Source organism: Ischnura elegans, chromosome 9, assembly GCF_921293095.1.
Source record: "Ischnura elegans chromosome 9, ioIscEleg1.1, whole genome shotgun sequence".
Lineage (NCBI taxonomy): Eukaryota > Metazoa > Arthropoda > Insecta > Odonata > Coenagrionidae > Ischnura > Ischnura elegans.
In genome coordinates this window covers 76,246,495-76,264,643 of record NC_060254.1, presented here as the reverse complement: position 1 = coordinate 76,264,643, position 18,149 = coordinate 76,246,495, and the positions used below count along the sequence as shown (strand labels likewise).

At 43.1% G+C, this 18,149-nt stretch overlaps 1 protein-coding gene across 1 annotated transcript in view; it reads right to left on the bottom strand.

Annotated features, from left to right (window-relative positions):
- Nucleotides 1–16,382, bottom strand: part of LOC124164960 (diacylglycerol kinase beta) — a 651,622-nt gene extending 635,240 nt beyond the window's left edge. The window contains exon 1 of the mRNA XM_046542198.1: nucleotides 14,315–16,382. The gene's annotated coding sequence lies outside the window, so the exon portion shown is untranslated. The remainder of the gene's footprint in view (nucleotides 1–14,314) is intronic.
- Nucleotides 16,383–18,149: the final 1,767 nt, after the last annotated feature.

The window sequence follows — 18,149 nt, the reverse complement described above, 5'->3', positions numbered from 1 at the left end:
ACGCGTCCAAGGTAAGCCACTAGCGACATCTTATGAACTTTTTGCAGCTAATGGGACAATTATTAAAACTTACGGTTGGATTGTGTTGTGCCTGAACTTGGGCCTACGACGTGACTTTAAGTGGCGTTTTATTATTGCTGATGTGGACAAGCCCATTATTGGCGCCGACTTTTTGTCTTTTTACGGACTCCTAGTCGACATCCGCCACCGCAGGCTGCTCGACGGACTAACGTCCCTCTCAGTAAACGGCAGGGCAGTGCCACATTGTGTAAATAGTGTTAGTGATTCTTTTAAATTTAATAGTGACGATTGTATATACTTAAAAGTGTTGCGTGAGTTTCCGGAAATATCCCGTCCCACGGGGGCACCCAAAGGACGCAAGCACCCGGTGGAGCACCACATCCGCACCACGCCCGGCCCTTCCGTGTCGTGCAAGCCGCGCCGATTGGCACCCGCGATGCTCCGCGTCGCTAAAAAGGAGTTCGACGGAATGCTGCAGATGGGCGTCGCACGGCGCTCGGAAAGCTCGTGGTCGTCACCTCTGCATATGGTGCCAAAAGCGGGGGATGAGTGGAGACCGTGTGGTGACTACCGGGCGCTGAACGCGAGGACCATCCCGGATAGATATCCTGTGCCCCACGTAGAAGACTTTGCCATGTCCCTCGCCGGAAAGTGCGTGTTTTCTACCATCGATTTAGTGCGGGCGTACAATCAAATCCCGGTGAACGAGGAGGACATTAAAAAGACTGCTATTACTACGCCCTTCGGTCTTTTTGAGTTTCCGGTGATGACGTTTGGTCTTCGGAACGCAGCGCAAACGTTCCAACGTTTTATGGACGAGGTATTACGTGGCCTTGATTTTGCTTATGTATATATCGATGATATATTAATCGCTTCTTCTTCTGAAGAAGAGCACCTACGGCACTTGCGCCAAGTTTTCTCGAGAATGGACGAGTATGGTGTAGTGATGAATCCATCTAAGTGTGTGTTTGGTGCGAAGGAAGTGCGTTTCCTTGGCTATTTGGTGTCTGGCGATGGCACGAGACCTCTCCCCGAAAAAGTGGACGCGATTAGAAATTTTTCTAAGCCCGATACAGTGCAAGAACTGCGACAATTTCTTGGCATGATAAACTTTTATCGACGCTTCATGCCACATGTTGCTGATACGCAGGCGCCGCTTAATGGGGTGTTGAAGGGTAGAAAGAAAGGCCAAGTGAAAATAGCGTGGATGCCATCCCTCGAAAGTGCTTTTGTGCAATGTAAGGACGCTCTCGCGAGCGCGACACTTCTCGCCCACCCCGACCACAACGCCCCCCTTGCCCTTATGACCGATGCATCAGCAGATGCTATCGGTGCGGTACTTCAGCAGCACACAAAGGACGGTTGGAAACCGCTAAATTTTTATTCGCGAAAGTTAAGTGCCACGGAAGTGAAATACAGTGCGTATGATAGGGAGCTGTTGGCTATTTTTTGTGCTATTCGGCGTTTTCGCCACATGGTTGAAGGTCGTGATTTCTGTGTTTTAACTGATCACAAGCCAATCACTTTTGCCCTAAGACAAAACCCGGAAAAGTGTACGCCCAGGCAATTTCGTTGGCTAGACTTTATTTCCCAATTCACCTGTGACATTCGTCATGTGTCCGGCTGTGACAATGTTGTTGCCGACGCCCTTTCGCGTTGCGTCGAGATCTCGCAGCCGATCAGTCATGAGCTGTTGGCCGAGACGCAGGAGACTGACCCGGAGCTCCAACAGCTTCTCAACTCAAACTCGTCCCTTCGCCTGGAGAAAGTGCCGATTCCGGGATTGCAAGTGAGTGTGTATTGCGACACTTCCACAAACACCGCGCGCCCCTTTGTGCCAACGTCATTACGAAAGCGCGTGTTCCGCTCCCTTCATGACCTTGCCCATCCCGGTGTTAAATCCTCATCGAGACTAGTGGCCTCCCGTTACGTGTGGCCCTCTGTAAAAAAAGACTGTCGCCAATGGGCAAGAGAATGTCTACAGTGCCAACGTTGCAAGGTGACTCGGCACGTATCTTCGCCCGTAGGTACATTTCCCTTGCCCGCGTCCCGATTCGAACATATTCATATTGACATTATTGGTCCCTTGCCAATTTCCCAAGGTTTCCGGTACTGCCTGACAGCCGTCGACAGGTACACACGCTGGCTGGAGGCAATGCCGATAGCCGACATGTCTGCGGAAACCGTGGCGCGAGCCTTCGTCTCCGGGTGGATTGCCCGCTTCGGCACGCCCTTACGTGTCACGACGGACCAGGGGAGGCAATTCGAGAGCCGGCTTTTCCACCAACTCTCCCAGCTGGTGGGATGCTCTCATCTGCGCACGGTGGCGTACAACCCAGCCGCGAACGGGATGGTGGAGAGAGCTCACCGCCAGCTGAAGGCGGCCATCCGTTGCCACTCTACCGAAGGTTGGGTTGACGTCCTGCCCGCCATCCTCCTGGGACTCCGAGCGGCCTGGAGAGAGGACCTTGGATCGACATCGGCAGAGCTGGTGTACGGCGCCCATCTGCGCCTGCCAGGAGACTTCCTCGCCCCGACGACATCCCCAAGGGTGGAGGACCCCACCGACTTCGTGGTGCAGCTGAGGACGCACTTCCAGAAGCTGAGCCCACGACCGGGTTCCCGCCACGCTGAAAGGCGGACCTTTATTTTCAGGGATCTGTCCACTTGTCCGCAGGTTTTCATCCGCAACGATGCCGTACGCAGACCTCTGCAGCCGCCATACGAGGGGCCATACAAAGTCCTCCAGAGAGGAGACAAACATTTCGTCCTCCGCTGCGGCAGCCGCGACGTCCGCGTGGCGATCGACCGTCTTAAACCGGCCTACGTGGTCGCCTCCGACGCGCCGGACGAGGGCCCAGCAGATCCATCGACCGAGGTAACGCCCTCAGCGGATCCGCAGCCCGAGGAAACGCCCCCCGCAGCAGCCCTACCGGACGAGTTGGTTATCCAGCCTCAACCCCCGCCGCCGAGAGACGTGGAGCGGCAAACGCGGGCTGGGCGCCGCGTGCATTTCCCGCATCATTTGCGGGATTTTGAAGTTTAGCTGCATGAATGTAACAAGTTTCTAATTCCCCCCTTTTTTCATTTTTCCATGCTCCTAGGTAGCGTGGTTCTGCCGAGGGGGTGATGTGGCGGCGCATTACGAAACTCCCGCCACTATTTCGAGCGCCGGCCGGTCGCCAGATGTTGTCGCTGCCTAACTGACGCCGCCAGGTGGCACGCGCGGCGACCCACGCCACTACAGGGCAGCGCCATGACAGTATTGACCGAGCAACCGACCCTGACGGACGCCTACGCCATTGTGTCTGACGACGACGTTATTATAACTCTGTAGTAGTGAATAAACGCTGTTATCGTTATCAAATCTTGACTTTTTGTGAAATAACGCAACCCCCCTCAGACTAATATGACACTCATAACATCCCATGCTTGCGTCACATTATTGAAGCATCGGCATATTTATTGAACATTCTTCCTACCCCGAAATCCCCTCGTGAAAATCCGCTGTAGATATAAATTGGTATGGTTAAAAAAATTGAAACTGCGGTAATGGCAAAAATTGGCGATGAAATGGGGGAAAATTATCTCTTAATAGTATCTCATTTAAAAATGCTGCCTAGTGCCCTTTCCTCTTGGCAGAAAATGGGAAGATATTTTTCTTGATTTATAGGGAAGTGTATATGAGTCTTTAGAAACTAATTCTCTTTACAGTTTATCACATTTAAGTTGCAGAAATCATTTCTTCGATTTACGTTTTTCAGTATACTGAACTCAGATCACCAACTCTAGAAAAATGTATGCCATGAGTAAGCCAAATGTAAGAACTGGTAATGGTGTGTTACTTCTTCAATTTGGCGTCATGAGGATTACTTTAGACTGCCGTTTAAATATCTGACTTCATTATTTCCTGGTGTTCATATCATGCTTACATTGTTCTGACATTTTTTCACTATCTCGAAATTTTTTTCTGATTCCAACGTTCTTCAGAAGGTATTGAGAAACACCGTAGCCATTGAAGTGTAGAGTAAAAAGATGTTGCTTCCGAAGTGACGATTAGTTATTTACTCCAATCAATGCTATTAACATGTTAGGCAGGCCACTAATCTTATAATTTCATTATCAGTGCCTCTGCATTTGAATGGTTAATTGAATAGTTGTAAAATTCGTCGTGAAAAAGGTTTGATACATTAAGATTTTAATACGTAGATTTTACGTTGTATCTGCGGAAAATGATCTTGAAGCTGCGCATTATGGAATACGCCAAAGAGTGAAAAATTCGTAAAAATTAAATTTTTAGTCGCGTAATATTGATTCTGCGTCACAAAATATTTGTCAATCATTTTCCATTAGCTTACAACGCGATAGCGAGAAGAGCAAATATAAGCAATATTTCTATTGCTCCTAAACAATGTATTTTTTTATTATTGTCAAATTTAGAATCCGAAGTTTCTTAAGATCAAGGAGCCGTGGGGTAACATCCTCCAAGTGGTATTTCCGCCGTTGGTTAAATAGCTTTGCCCAGATTTTTCCCGGGTGAACCCTCATACTAGGTCGAGTGTCGGGTCAACGACTCTCCCGGGCAAACCTTCAAATGTAACATAGGCGACTGCCATAAGAATTGAGGTGACTCTAGCGAGATTTTTTTCTCGAAGGAAGGATTGACCAACCCTCTTGTGCATGGTGAAATACAACGTGAGCCAATTTCAAAACGTAGTTTACATCATTATCTCCATTTAAGAGTTACATTGTCAACAGATTTCAATTAAATGAGTTTTAAAATGATGAATTAGTTAAAACGCATATTCCTGACAAGTTCTATAGTATATTTCTCAAAAGTTTAAATGCTATTCAGCAATATGTCCCCTTGAAACTACAAGAACGAATTGGCAAAATTCAGTCCACACCCAAAAAAAGGGTGAGAAAGTAAGAGTTTAGGATGAGAAAGTGAAAGAAAGATGCTATTTCTTACTCGTCCGACCATACCTTGAATATGCAGCGAGCATATGGGATTCAGTGCAGAAAGACTTAATCCGTGAACTGAATAAAATACAAAGGAGAGGTACGCGGTTAGTCAAAAACTTCTACGGGCGTACAGATAGTGCTGCCCAGTTGTTAAGCAAATTAGGCTGGGAGCCGCTGGAGGCTCGGAGGCCGCACCCTAGGCTTAGATTTCTTGAACAATTGAGAATAGATATCCTTAATCGCGTCAAGGAGAACATAATATTAGAGCCCCACTATATTTCCAGGTCCGACAGAAGCGATATATTAACCCGTTAACGTCTTGGGTTCCATATGGACCAGCTGGTAGTGCAATACTAAACGAACTTTTTTGTTATTTATTGTAATTTGTTCGGGATTTTGAGAGTTTTAAACTAATAAGCATATTTATAATTACGTTTTCAAAAAAATTTGCTTTTTTGAGCAAGATTTGACATTTTTGAGTAATTTTGATAATTTATTGTACAAAATAGAATTTTTTAAACGTTTCTGGGATTAAAATGTGAAATTACTAACGCCTATTTAATTTCGATTTTTGACCCCTTAAGGACCTAGCGGTACCAAATTGTACCAGACTGTATCTTCAAGACTATTAGTGCTAAAAGTATTAAGTTTGCATCTACTCAATCAGATTTTAAAATTGAAAATTACGAAAAAGTTGGGATGAAATTTTTAATTCAGGCATTACCGGGTTAAGAGAGATGTTTTGCCGAACGGATAGATATGGGAATTCGTTTTTCCCCCGAATCATAAAGGACTAAATGCTAATCGTAATTTCGCATTTCCTTTTTGTATGTAAACGGCTGGTGTCCTAGTACTCCCTGCCACACGCCTTTTAGGAGGCTTGCGGTATGTACATGTAGAAAAAACTGTTATTGTAAACCGATTTCAATATTTTAAAATGACAAGTCAATTAAAATACGTCGTCTATTCAAGTAAAATTTTATCCTCTATTTAACACAGTAGCAGTATTCTTCCCTCCCCTTATTTTTTAATCAAAATTGGGCTGTTTTAAGGCTTAATAATGAATTTTATTCCTCACCAGGCACTATTTGCAACATTTAGTATCATAAAATCTGCACTTGATTATCTTGACATTTTAAGGAATGCTATCATGCCTGTTACTCATGTAAAATGACGTAAAAATTAAGTGTTGCAGTGATGAAATTATGCGAAAATGCCGATATGTTTTTGATCTACCATAGGTTCCATGCAAAACGCTGGCAGATAATGCGTAATTTCCATATTAATCGCACTGCAGTTGATATATCTGGCTTGAGAAACCTTCGTTAAAATCTTAACTGTCGTGCAGTGGGCTGAAGTGTAAAAATGCGGACGAAATTGACGTTTTTCAAGGTGGGAACTTTCGAGTTCAAGTTCGGAGTTCGAAATTTTTAAGTTCATGCCTTCAAAAACTTAGCAGGTACTCAAAAATAGTTGAGGTTAAATGAATTTCCAATCAACCAATTTCCATTTAGATTAGTCGTTGCCTAGATACACGCATGCAAGTATGTCACAACTTTACAAGATACGGCGATTTTCAGTTAAACTGGAAAATCTTACATATTAAGAAGCTGCTGATGCTATTAAAATACGTGATTAAAACTGGTACAATTTAATTTCGTGACTTTTTGACTTTAATTTGAATTAGTTACAGACATATTAAACTGAGTTCAAGTACCCATACATTTAAAAAAAGGAAATTTATAAAAATCATTAAAATTAAATTAAACTAGCGTAAAAATCGATTGAAGGGACAGCGCATTTTGAGAAAGAAAAATTGGCGAATGGAATCCAAGTCGATTACTTCTTTAGTTGTAGTCTCATCATAATTTTATATGAGCGGAGAAAAAAGTATACAAGTTGTTCAATTTCGCATGTATTTCAATGGAGCACAATTCTAGAAGCCTTTCCCAAGATGGCTGGATGCGCAATTTCTTGGCTTCACCTAAGGTGGAGATATCGGCATTCTATTGTTTAGAATTCAACGGTTTACGGAGCGCTTGGAGTTTGTTCTCCTTCACGCCGATCCTACAGGTTTCCCTGCGTCTCGCGAGCATGCCAACCAATCTTCCTTGTGGCTTAACCGTCCACATCAAACACTTTTCAACTATGTTTGGCGGGCTAACCGTAAGAGGATTATGTTTATCACGCAAGTTGTTCATGGATCCTTTGAAGCCTGAAAATTTCCATGAATTACTCGTGAATCCTTGGGTAGGCTTTCGCAGTATGTTGAATATTCAGCGGAGAGGCTTACGGGATATGCCGCGTGTGTCCATCTCTGTAGACTAGGTAGATTGCTGAATTATTCGTGAATCTCTTGCTAAATTAACGAAGTTTTACGACCATAATTTCAAGGTTCCTTATTTTATACTCAAGTGAAATCATCAGCGAAGGCAACTATCTATGAAGTGACACCACGAAATCGGTAGTGGTTTCTTGTTAGAAGTTTTATTTCTATTTTTAGAAGCTAACCTAATTCCTAAATGAATTGGTAGGAGACAGAAGATTAAGAGAAGGAAGAGCAATTTGGAACACTATTGATGAAGAAAACGGTTGCTCGGCCACGCTATGAGATACAACAATTGCGTGGATAGCATTTTTATTTTATTAAGTACATCTGAATCGGTGTGGAGGAGAATGGAGAAGGTGAAGTGGACGGAAAGAAGGAGGAACGACAAAGTGCTGTACACGAAAGGGTGAGGAGAGGCAGCTTCTAGATGAGATACGGATGTGATAGAGGGTATGGATGGATAGAGTACTTATCAGGAAGGGGATGTTGAAAACAGTGTTAAAGGGTAGAATTTTAGGTAAACAAGGGAGGAGAAAGAAAAGAATTGGATTTTTAGATAGAATGAAAGGGAGAATGGCTTATTATGAGTTGAAGAGGGAAGTCCATGAAGGAGGGGGAGGCAGCCAGAATGCTTCTTAAATACTCCATGGAAACTTACCTTAATCGGTTGAATATTTTAATGATAATTAGATATTTTATCGGTTAAAGTGGGTTTCCATGGAGTATTCACGAAGTATTCTGACTCTCTCTCTCCTCCGTTTATGGTCCTTCTTCAATTCACTCTAAGGCCCACTCCCTTTCATTCTATCTTAAAATACTATTCTCTTCCTTCCTGTCTCTCTCGTTTATCTAGCATTCTACCCTCCAACACTGTTTTCAACATCCCCTCCCCGCTTAGTACTCGCATGGAACATTTGCAAACTATTTTAGAAGTATCCCCTCCCATCATGGACTGCCCTCTACAGATCACATTGATGCCTATTCCATCTCTATCCATCTATAAATCCTTTTATATTCCTCCCTGCGCCGCCCACCTAGCATTCTTCTATTTGGAACGGTTTTTTTACAATCCCATTCCCTCAGTGGTCACTCCGTCCAAACCTTCTATCCCTTACAAAAAAATTTAGCGTTTCCCGGCGAATAGACTTCGTGAAATGTTCTCGGGATCGCCACCGGGTCAGGAGCCGCATAACTGTCGACGTTTTGATGTCCCGAGAATATTTCACGAACTTCTATCTCTTCCGTATCTCATATCATGGACGTACCCAGCGAGGGGCAGGGGGAGGGGGAAGCTGCCCCCACCCCCTAGAAGCAAAAATCGTAAAGTCTTTGAGCAAAATCAGTATTGAATTGAAACGAAAGTATTCAACAAATTTTCTTTAAACCCACGAAAAATTATATGTATCAGTATGAGAAAAGTAACTAAAACAAAACTTTCCAATGAAATAATCTCATAAACTAATAAAGCGCTGTTATAATTTTATTAAAATGTTGGTTTCATTCACCTTTTCCATGCTAAAATGTCACAACTTGGCTTGGCCCCACCCCTATATCATGACTTGAACTCCCCCTAGGCCATGGCTTGCCCCCCCCCCTAGTTATGATCCTGGGTACGCCCTTGTCTCATATAGAAACTTTCCTAGCTCATCACGTCCTGCGCTTCGTCATTCTTCCTCTTCTCCGTCCACTTCTCCTTTCTCCTCCACACAGGGGCGGTCTGGCCAGGTCTGCTGGTCGGCAATCACCGAGGACCCCCTACTTGGGGAATCCCCAGAACCTTCGCGTCTATCGTGAAGCGTAATGAAGAGTAATAAAGGTCCAATAAAAAGAAGACTCGGATTACTTGAACCAATTTTTTTGCCATTATAAAATTCTACGTTTTCATTGATTGCTTCATTTACAACATATTAAGTGTAAAAATAATACGTGAAAAGTAAATAAAACGAAGATAAGTTAGAAGTATAATAACTTAAATATTAAAAGAGAACCTGATTCTTTTTTGAAAGGGTTATTAGAAAAGGTTATTTTATTTTTTTTTTAGATTTCAGTGCAGGTTCAAGGAGCAAATTCACTGAATGTGAGGGCGGTTCTTTTCAACCTCCGATGGGTCATGAACGGAAGACGAACGCAATTGATTAAAGATTATTTCATCGCTAAATGTTGAGCACACTTGTGGTGTCCTATCGAAATTATCGCCTCGGCGATTGAGGAATTGGTCGTGCCTGCGGACAAGTTTTACTATACCTTCTTTATAGGATGTTGCCGCTAATGACTTCCAATGAATTTTGTCTTTGTCCTTTAGCTCATCGTCCGTTTGAAAACGCTTCCCTCCTAGCAACATCTTCATTTCAGCGTAAAGATGGAAGTCACACGGCACTAGGTTGGCATTGCACGGCGGGTAATCGAAAATGTCCCATTGAAATAGGGGAGTTTCCTATTTTTTTTGTATTGCCTAAATCGAAAGATTATAACTCCTGGAGTACGTATTTCACGTTTTTAGATTTTTAAATGACGATATCTATTTTTCGCGATTAAATGAAAAGTGAATATTTTCAAGCGCGCGAAAACGCGACGGGTGATTATGAATGTCGGGAAATCTCTCCGTGTGACGTATTTCTCGTTCCCGCTGCCGCCTTGTGAGGTGACCTTGAGGACGACGCAGGATGCTAGCGGGTAGCTGAGTACCCTGCTGGCTGGTAGCGCTTGGCTTAAATAAGGATTATTAATACCTTATCAAACGAAGAAAACTTTCCGACCTTAGGCTGTTTTAATACGTGATTATTAAGAGATGTTTCCCTGAGCTCTGTGCCTCATGCATGCATTGGTAATCTCAGACGATGTATAACTCCTATCTACTCGTTTAGAAACTAGGTCCCTGTGACGAAACAGTGGAGTGGCATCGCATGGGCGCCAATCTGGCCTTTTTCAAATGAGGATAAAAATGGACCATTGCCATTCGTCTAAACCGGTATTTCTAAAGCGAAATAATTTGTATATTATGAATACCTACATTAATGGTGGGTAACGAATCGCAATCAATGCCTTTCGTTTTCTTTGATGAAGGAAACTACCCTGTTGCTCAAGGAGCAGTTGGGCTGCATCAGCGCTGAGATGACGGGCGTTGTCATAGAACAGAACACTTCCAGAAGTCACAATGTCTCCTCTTTTGTTTTGAGTGGGAATGGACATAATGCCTCACAGTTTCACACTCTAGACACAGAGAATTTAAAAAATTCTCTTTTAATCGGCATAAAAGTCAAGACATATCAATGCTGAAGCCATACGGCTAGTTTTCTGGCCGTCGCTCCGCAGTGAACACTTGGCGGGAGAACCAATTGAGGCAGTGCAGTTAATGAGACTGCTACTAAGATTAAACCAAATCTTACGCTCAGAAATGACTTGAGCGTGCGGTGCGGAGGGCGCGCAGTTTCCCTATCCGTGCAGTACACGCCTGTGGCTTGTATGGTATTTTTGCTGAGCGATCGGAGGTTGAAAAAAAACCGCCCTCGTTTATGATAGAATAATTATGCGATATTAAATTTTACAAGCTGTGAAATTCTCTCTTTCAAAAGTATATTTTATTACGAAATTGCTATTTTTATTAACTTTTATCCAGTTTTCAAGATCCATGGTAGCGTTAAAATCCATTTTCGGGCATGGAATTTCCTAAAATTTTTCGGGGAAAAAAACTCCAAATAGGGTAGTTTCCTTCATCAAAGAAAACGAAAGGCATTCATTGCGATTCGTTACCCACCATTAGTGTATTCATAATATACAAATTATTTCGTTTCAGAAATACCGGTTTAGACGAATGGCAATGGTTTATTTTTATCCTCATTTGAAAACGGCCAGATTGGCGCCCACGCGTTGCCACCCCACGTGACGTCACAGGGACCTAGTTTCTATACGAGTAGATAGGAGTTATACATCGTCTGAGATAACCAATGCATGCATGTGGCGCAGAGCTCAGGGAAACATGTCTTAATAATCACCTATTAAAACTGGCTAAGGTCGGAAAGTTTTCTTCGTTTGATAAGGTATTAATAATCCTTATTTAAGCCAAGCGCTACCAGCCAGCAGGGTACTCAGCTACCCGCTAGCAGCCTGCGTCGTATCAGCGCTAAGTCTGCCTCAAGGTCACCTCACAGGGCTGCAGCGGGAACCAGAAATACGTCACACGGAGAGATTTCCCGGCATTCATACTTACCCGTCGCGTTTTCGCGCGCTTGAAAATTTTCACTTTTCATTTAATAGCGAAAAATAGATATCGTCATTTAAAAATCTAAAAGCGTGAAATACGTACTCCAGGAGTAATAATCTTTCGATTTTGGCAATAAAAAATAATAGGAAACCACCCTATTCCCCTGTAAGATTGGTCCCTTCTGCCGAAACCCCAGCCGAGGGCCCCAAATCACCTGTGACCGCCCCTGCCTCCGCACCCGCATTTCGTGCGCTTTTAGTCTCCTCTCGCTCGTAAAGCGCTACACTACTAATCAGGCTCTTCACTAGAATTTCCTTTAAATTCTTATGCAGAGATCCTCTCATCGTTTCTTTCCTATAAACTAGTGCCTCTTGCTAACCGCAATTCTCTTCCTGATGTCCATACTTTTGTACCCGCTTAATTCCAATGTGCCGCCCAAACATTTGAAGTGATCCATCTGCTCAAGTTTGTGACAACCTACTTGTAATATTGTCTCATTTCCCTACCTCTAGTTGCTGTACCAACCCGCATAGGTTATTCCCTGCTGTGATTAATCTGCGCATAACACAATGGAGGAAACACCGAGAAGATTCCAGAAGAGGACTGCCTTCTGGTGCACGCGTTCTTAAGACAAGTCAGGAATAGTGAGAGTAAAAAACCACTGGGAATTACGGAAATTGGCGTGCAAAAGGGAGAAAGAGAATTTAGCACAACCATACATGACTACAATAAAAATTACGTAATATTGACTGACGTTGTGTCTTCGAGTCGGACCTTTCCTCACATTATTATTCGTTTTCATGGTTTCACATTATTATTTGTTTTTTTTTCATGGTAGCTTAGTTGAATTGTAAATTTATTCTCTGGCAACTTACGATTTTTTGAACGTACCCTTCTATGTCATCCTTAGCATGCACCTTCAACTCTAGCTTTCATTTCATGTGATAACAATTAAATCATCATATGATAATTCGTTTTGAGACTGATATCATCGTATTTAACTGTATTGGGAAGTTGGTCTAGCGATGAATGATCAATTTTTGAACCAGTAATGCGCCAAGCATTAAGAACAGTAGGGTCAGTGGCGTAGCCAGGAATTTCGTTCGGGGGGGGGGGGGGGGGGGACCAAAACCAGGGGAGAAAATATTTGAAAAACAGGGTACGAAGTAATGGGTTTTAAACTAATTTTAACGTTTATCATAATCGAAAAAAACTTCTTACTTTTCATTTACTTCCACAACTTCATTCCTGAATTTTAAATATTTTGTTTTCTTTTATGATGCGAAGTACTTAACTGTGTTTTTTATATTTCTGGGAGGGTCCGGACCCCCTGAACACCCCCTCCCCTGGCTACGCCACTGAGTATGGTGGAGCGATGTGTGCTCTTAAAGCATTCATTTCAGTATAACCAACTTTTCTCTTTCAAAATTTTATGTGTATAAATTAAAAATTATTCTAAAAAATGTAGTAAATTATGATAATTATTCCCAATTCCCCAAAAATTAACACGTGAAAGTAATATTTTTTTATTATTTTTTTATTTGTGGAACAAACAAATTTATTTAAAATTTACTCCTACAACCTGGCTCCGGATGGACGAGGGGAATGGGGAGCCGCGTCAAACCAATCTTAGGGTTTCAAAGCAATGCATGAAACAAGTTACTTTGTACGCAGTCACGCGCACGGGTGAAAATTCAAATGGACCAAGGGTGAAGTTAACCTTGAAAAAACATTACCAAATTCCGATATATTGAAATAATGAGTTTCTCAAAAAGAATATACGCATTTCGAATGCTTACATTTATTAAACTTCAAGACATACGAATATAAAATTCAACACTCATATTTATGAACCTCTCTAGATCACAGTTGTTAAATATAACGGATAGGCATATAGGGAGTTTAGGAAGAAGACATATAGGTTGCTATTATGGCGTTCGACTATTTCTAAGACGATAGAGGCTGGGTTCGTTTTGTAACTTCGAAAGGATTTTTTTGGATTAATAAATTTTAACTTTGTTTTTCCACAGAATTTTTATTAAAACACGACCATGGTTTCGACGGTTAACGTCACCCATGTCTTCTTATTCCTGCCCGCCTGTCATACTGTTTTGAATAGTCTTTCGACGGTTAACGCCATACAGAAGTAGGCGTTAACCGCCGAAAGCATGGTCGTCTTTTAATAAAAATACTGTGGAAATACAAATATTCAAATTTTATTCAGTAATAGTTGAAGCAGCTCTTGAAAATGATGCGTAAGCATTGAAACCGGTCGAGTAAGATTTTAAAAAGTGTGGATAATTACTACAGTGGTTTCAATTATTACTATCTAAGGACTTCCACAAAGTCAACTCATCGACAATCAGTCTGATTCAAATTTTGTTCATCCAAAATCAGTGGCGGAGCGAGGGGGGAGATCGGAGGGGGGGGGGTCCGGACCCCCATCACCTCCCGAGATATAAAAACACAATTACTTTCCCTTCATAAAATAAAAGAAAATATTGAAAAATCATAACTTTACTGAGGGCTTCTTTGAAAAATGAAGTTTTTTCGGTTATGAAAAGCGTTAAAATTTGTTTATAACCCTCTAATTATTACCCTGTTTTTTTTGTTTCCGCACTGGTTTTGGACTCCCCCGAACGAAATTCCTTGCTACCCCTCTTTCCAAAATGTTCAGAAAATTCTGCAAAGTATTGCCGAAAACCACCAGTCTCATAAAGGATTAACTGTTTTTTTGTTAACTTTTTCGCCATGCGATTTTTTCGCGACACAATAATTATGGCAGTTTTGTCACTCACCTCTTTTCTCCGAATCCTCCCACTCTCCTCGTCGTTTGAAGATTCCTCCCGGCAGCGAGATTTAAGCTTCACTTCCGCCGCTCACCTCCGCAGACGAAATCCCGTCAATCTCTCCCCCGCGGCCAGCACAGCTTCCTCCCCCGTCGAAACACAAAACAACACTCCGCGGGGAACTCTCAACGCGCCGACCTCTTCGGGGACGTCTTTCAGATGTCACTACCGAAATCACCTAACCCTTTTCAAGCCTACGCCACAGTTTATTCCCTCCCACCAACCCTAAGCCTTACACTTGTAATCACGCCTTTTAACTGTTTACTTCGTCAACAGCGAGTGAAACCATGCGCGAAAATACTTTCACGTAAAAGTCTTCTCCGTGGAGAGAAAATAAAAGACTAACACTCCAACAAACCCCGTTTCTTTTGAGAGAAGTTAAAAATATAAGTAAAAATACTTTTATTTGGAGGGCTCTTCTTGTCACGAGACGGCTCGGTGGAAGTGTCAAGATTCAAAATTGGCCTGTAGCTGTGGGTTCTCTATATTAGGGTTGGGGATGGTCCTTGTTCATGGACCACGTTTTTAAGGAATCGAAGCCGGGCCGGTATATTTGGGATGCCCTTCCTCTACCCAAGGACATGAACCGAACCTCCGCGGCACTTCCTTCACGACTTCCTTCAGACCTTCTTAGCCGGCAGTAGAAGCGAGAGGCAAACTAGGAATGTGACCGTGCCTCACCGGGTCAGGTAGGGCTCGAAGGGATGATGGTTGGCTTGAGAACTCTTTAAGCTTCACAGGAGATAAACTCCTAGTCTCTTTGCTGAGATAGCAAGCGCTCTCTTGACGCTGTCAAACCAACTCATCTGATGAGAGATGTGCCTGAGTTTTCTGTAGTTGCAGTAAATTATGTAACAATGTGGTAGGGGTCTTGACCGGCACTTCGTAGATTGGAAATGGTAGATGTTGGGTCGGTACCCCTTTACTCTTACTAGAGACTTTTATAAAGCCTCTATGTACCAAGATATCACTTTCTACCCGGTGTCACGCCGCACTAGGTGGTAGAAAGGGTACGAATATTTGCCGGACACTGGGTTTTTCTCAGAAAAATTGAAGTTCATGTACCGGAGCCCCAGAGTCTAGGGAAGTGAACCACAGTCTGGATCCTTTTATACCCAGCCTCTTTACGGAGTGATCTGTCTGGATTCGTGATATGCAGTGCGTTGGTGGGCGTGCCTTGGACGAATCCGGTGGGACTCGAAGCGAGAACCTCGGGATCGTGATCTTATCACTTTCCCCGCCGACTCACCACGTGACTTCACTTCTACTTCAATGTCGCGCCTTGTGAGACGACGGAAGACGCGTCAATGTCTTCCGGGCCTGGTTTGTGGGCGTGCCTAGGACTCGAAGCGAGAGCGGCGAGTTCGGGATCCCTTCAGTCTTCCCTGAAACCACCACCGAGCTTCAGAAGCAGGTCCTCTCACAAAGTCACACCCCGCTAATCGGCGAAAGACGTGCTAGTGTTTGACGGGACGGGATCGTGGGCGGGCCTGGTTAGACTCGAAGCGAGAGCGCCTAGTTCGGGACCCCTTCACTTTTCTCGTAAACCACTCACGGGTCTCTCCTGCTGCCACCTCCTGTTAGCGGGATTGGAGGTGTGGTTGCCGGAGTGATGGTTATGATGTAGTTACCAGTCTTGGTGGGTGTGACCGGACGAGAAGCACAGGTGGGAATTGGGACGGTGAGATCGTGGTCTCTTCACACTCGGTGGGACTCGAAGCGAGAACCTAAAGATCGTGACCCTATCACTTTCCCAGCCGACTCGCACAAAGCCTCTCCGGGAATAGGTATCACTTCTACTTCAACGTCAAGCCTCGTCAGACGACGGCAGAGGCGTCAATGTCTTCCGCACCTGAGTTGTGGGCGTGTCCTGGACTCGAATCGAGTTCGGGATCCCTTCTATCTTCCCTGAAACCACCACCGTCCAGAGTCGTCCTTCTTCCCGGCGAGGTATCGCTCGCTCCCCGCGCTGTCACGCCACGCTCGGCCGGCGTGCGAGTGTGGAACTCGGGTGCTTCAGCCGGGCTCCTCTCTCTTGGGTATCCTGCCTCGCCGGCAGACCTCCCTCGACTGGATACGCAACCGCGCCTCTCGCGTGGATGCGGCGCGGAGAGGGGAGCGGAACGCGACGCGGGAGGGGTGCGGCAGAGGGGATGAGGGGACGGCGGGGGTGCGACAAGGAGAGGGGGTTCCAATGGAGAAGCTGGGAGACTGGTTCCGTCAGAAAAAGTGGGGGATGCCTTGAAATTATTTCCCCACCCCTGGAGTGGAAATTTAAATGTACCCGATTTTTTTTTTTTTTTTTAGTTTCATCAGCAGAATAGTCCAAGCAAAGAGACCACGAATATTACAATGTAGAGCAACGTTTCCCAACCTTTACTTTCTTCCGTTCCTTTGACTTGTTTATTGTTTAACCTGGCCCAGGTGAGGCCACAAACCGGCCCCCCCTTCCCCTGGACCAGGGCCCTTTCACAGAGTTTAAAGAGATACAGAGACGACACGCAGGTCGAATTTGCTTTGATCATTATTAATTTTTTTGGGGACATTTTGGTATCTCCACTCAAGTCAAGCCGTCACATGACGCTCAAATGGACTACAATGTGGAAGACAGTCGAATACTGTAAATGCAGTAAAATAAATACAAATACCTTAGTGAAAAAGCATTATAAAGTCATAAATAGATTTCTGAAACCCATCAAAAGTATGATATAAATCTTGGATATAAATCTCGTTAATAAAAGGAAGAATAATTATTGAAAAACATAACAAAAAATTTGTTTGCATCAAAGTTTCTGAAACATTTTTGCGAGAAAACCGTTTTTTATAAAAATTCATTTTTAGGTGGTTATATTATTTTAAAACAATTGAGATAGGTATAAAAGTATCAATTTAAATTGAATCATACTTAATGTTGGCAGTTTCTCTGTTGATGCTTCCCTGGCAGCGAGATGAGATTACTCTTCGTGTAGATTTTTAAGGAAAGGTAGGGTCCGGTATATATTTCATTTACCTCACATAATCACATATTATGCACTGAATAGTAGAGGCCTTCAGGTTGTGGAAATCCATCTTACTGATTTGTGAATGAAAAACTTTGCTGTTTCTACAATTTGGAACTTTACTTTCCTGACTAGTTTCGATACACTGTATCATATTCATAGGACTAGGTAGTCCTATGAGTCCTAAAAAATAAATGGGAAACAAGAAAAAAAACATGTACATTAGTGTCATTCATTCATTAGTGTCGAAACTAGTCAGGAAAATAAAGTTCCAAATTGTAGAAACAGCAAAGTTTTTCATTCACAAATCAGAATCACATATTACTATTAATTTTATGACACTAATGTACATGTTTTTTTCTTGTTTCTTATTTAATATTTAATTTTATATTTAATATAAATCGATACCTAGCTAGCATAGTAAAGGTTATTGACATCAATGAAGAGTAATAAAGGAGCAATTTTTATGACGGAAAGGTCTTCCTTTTCTTGATCAAAATACTCATCCTCTAATATCCTTTATAAACACGTTGCGCACAGATCACGGGAATCTTAGTTTTTCCTGAGGCATGCGTTTAGTACATAGAGTAACGAGAAACCTTGTTGTTATTGTTTACTCCTTTTATGTTCATAAAATCAGAAGAACTGAGAGTGATGGAGTGGAATTTTTCCGTATTGAAAGAAACGCATGCAATTTTCCTCGATTATAAACTTTTACTCCCGACCTAGGTTTCGATTGTATTACATCTTCTCCAAGGTACAAAATAGATCATTTAGTAACATCG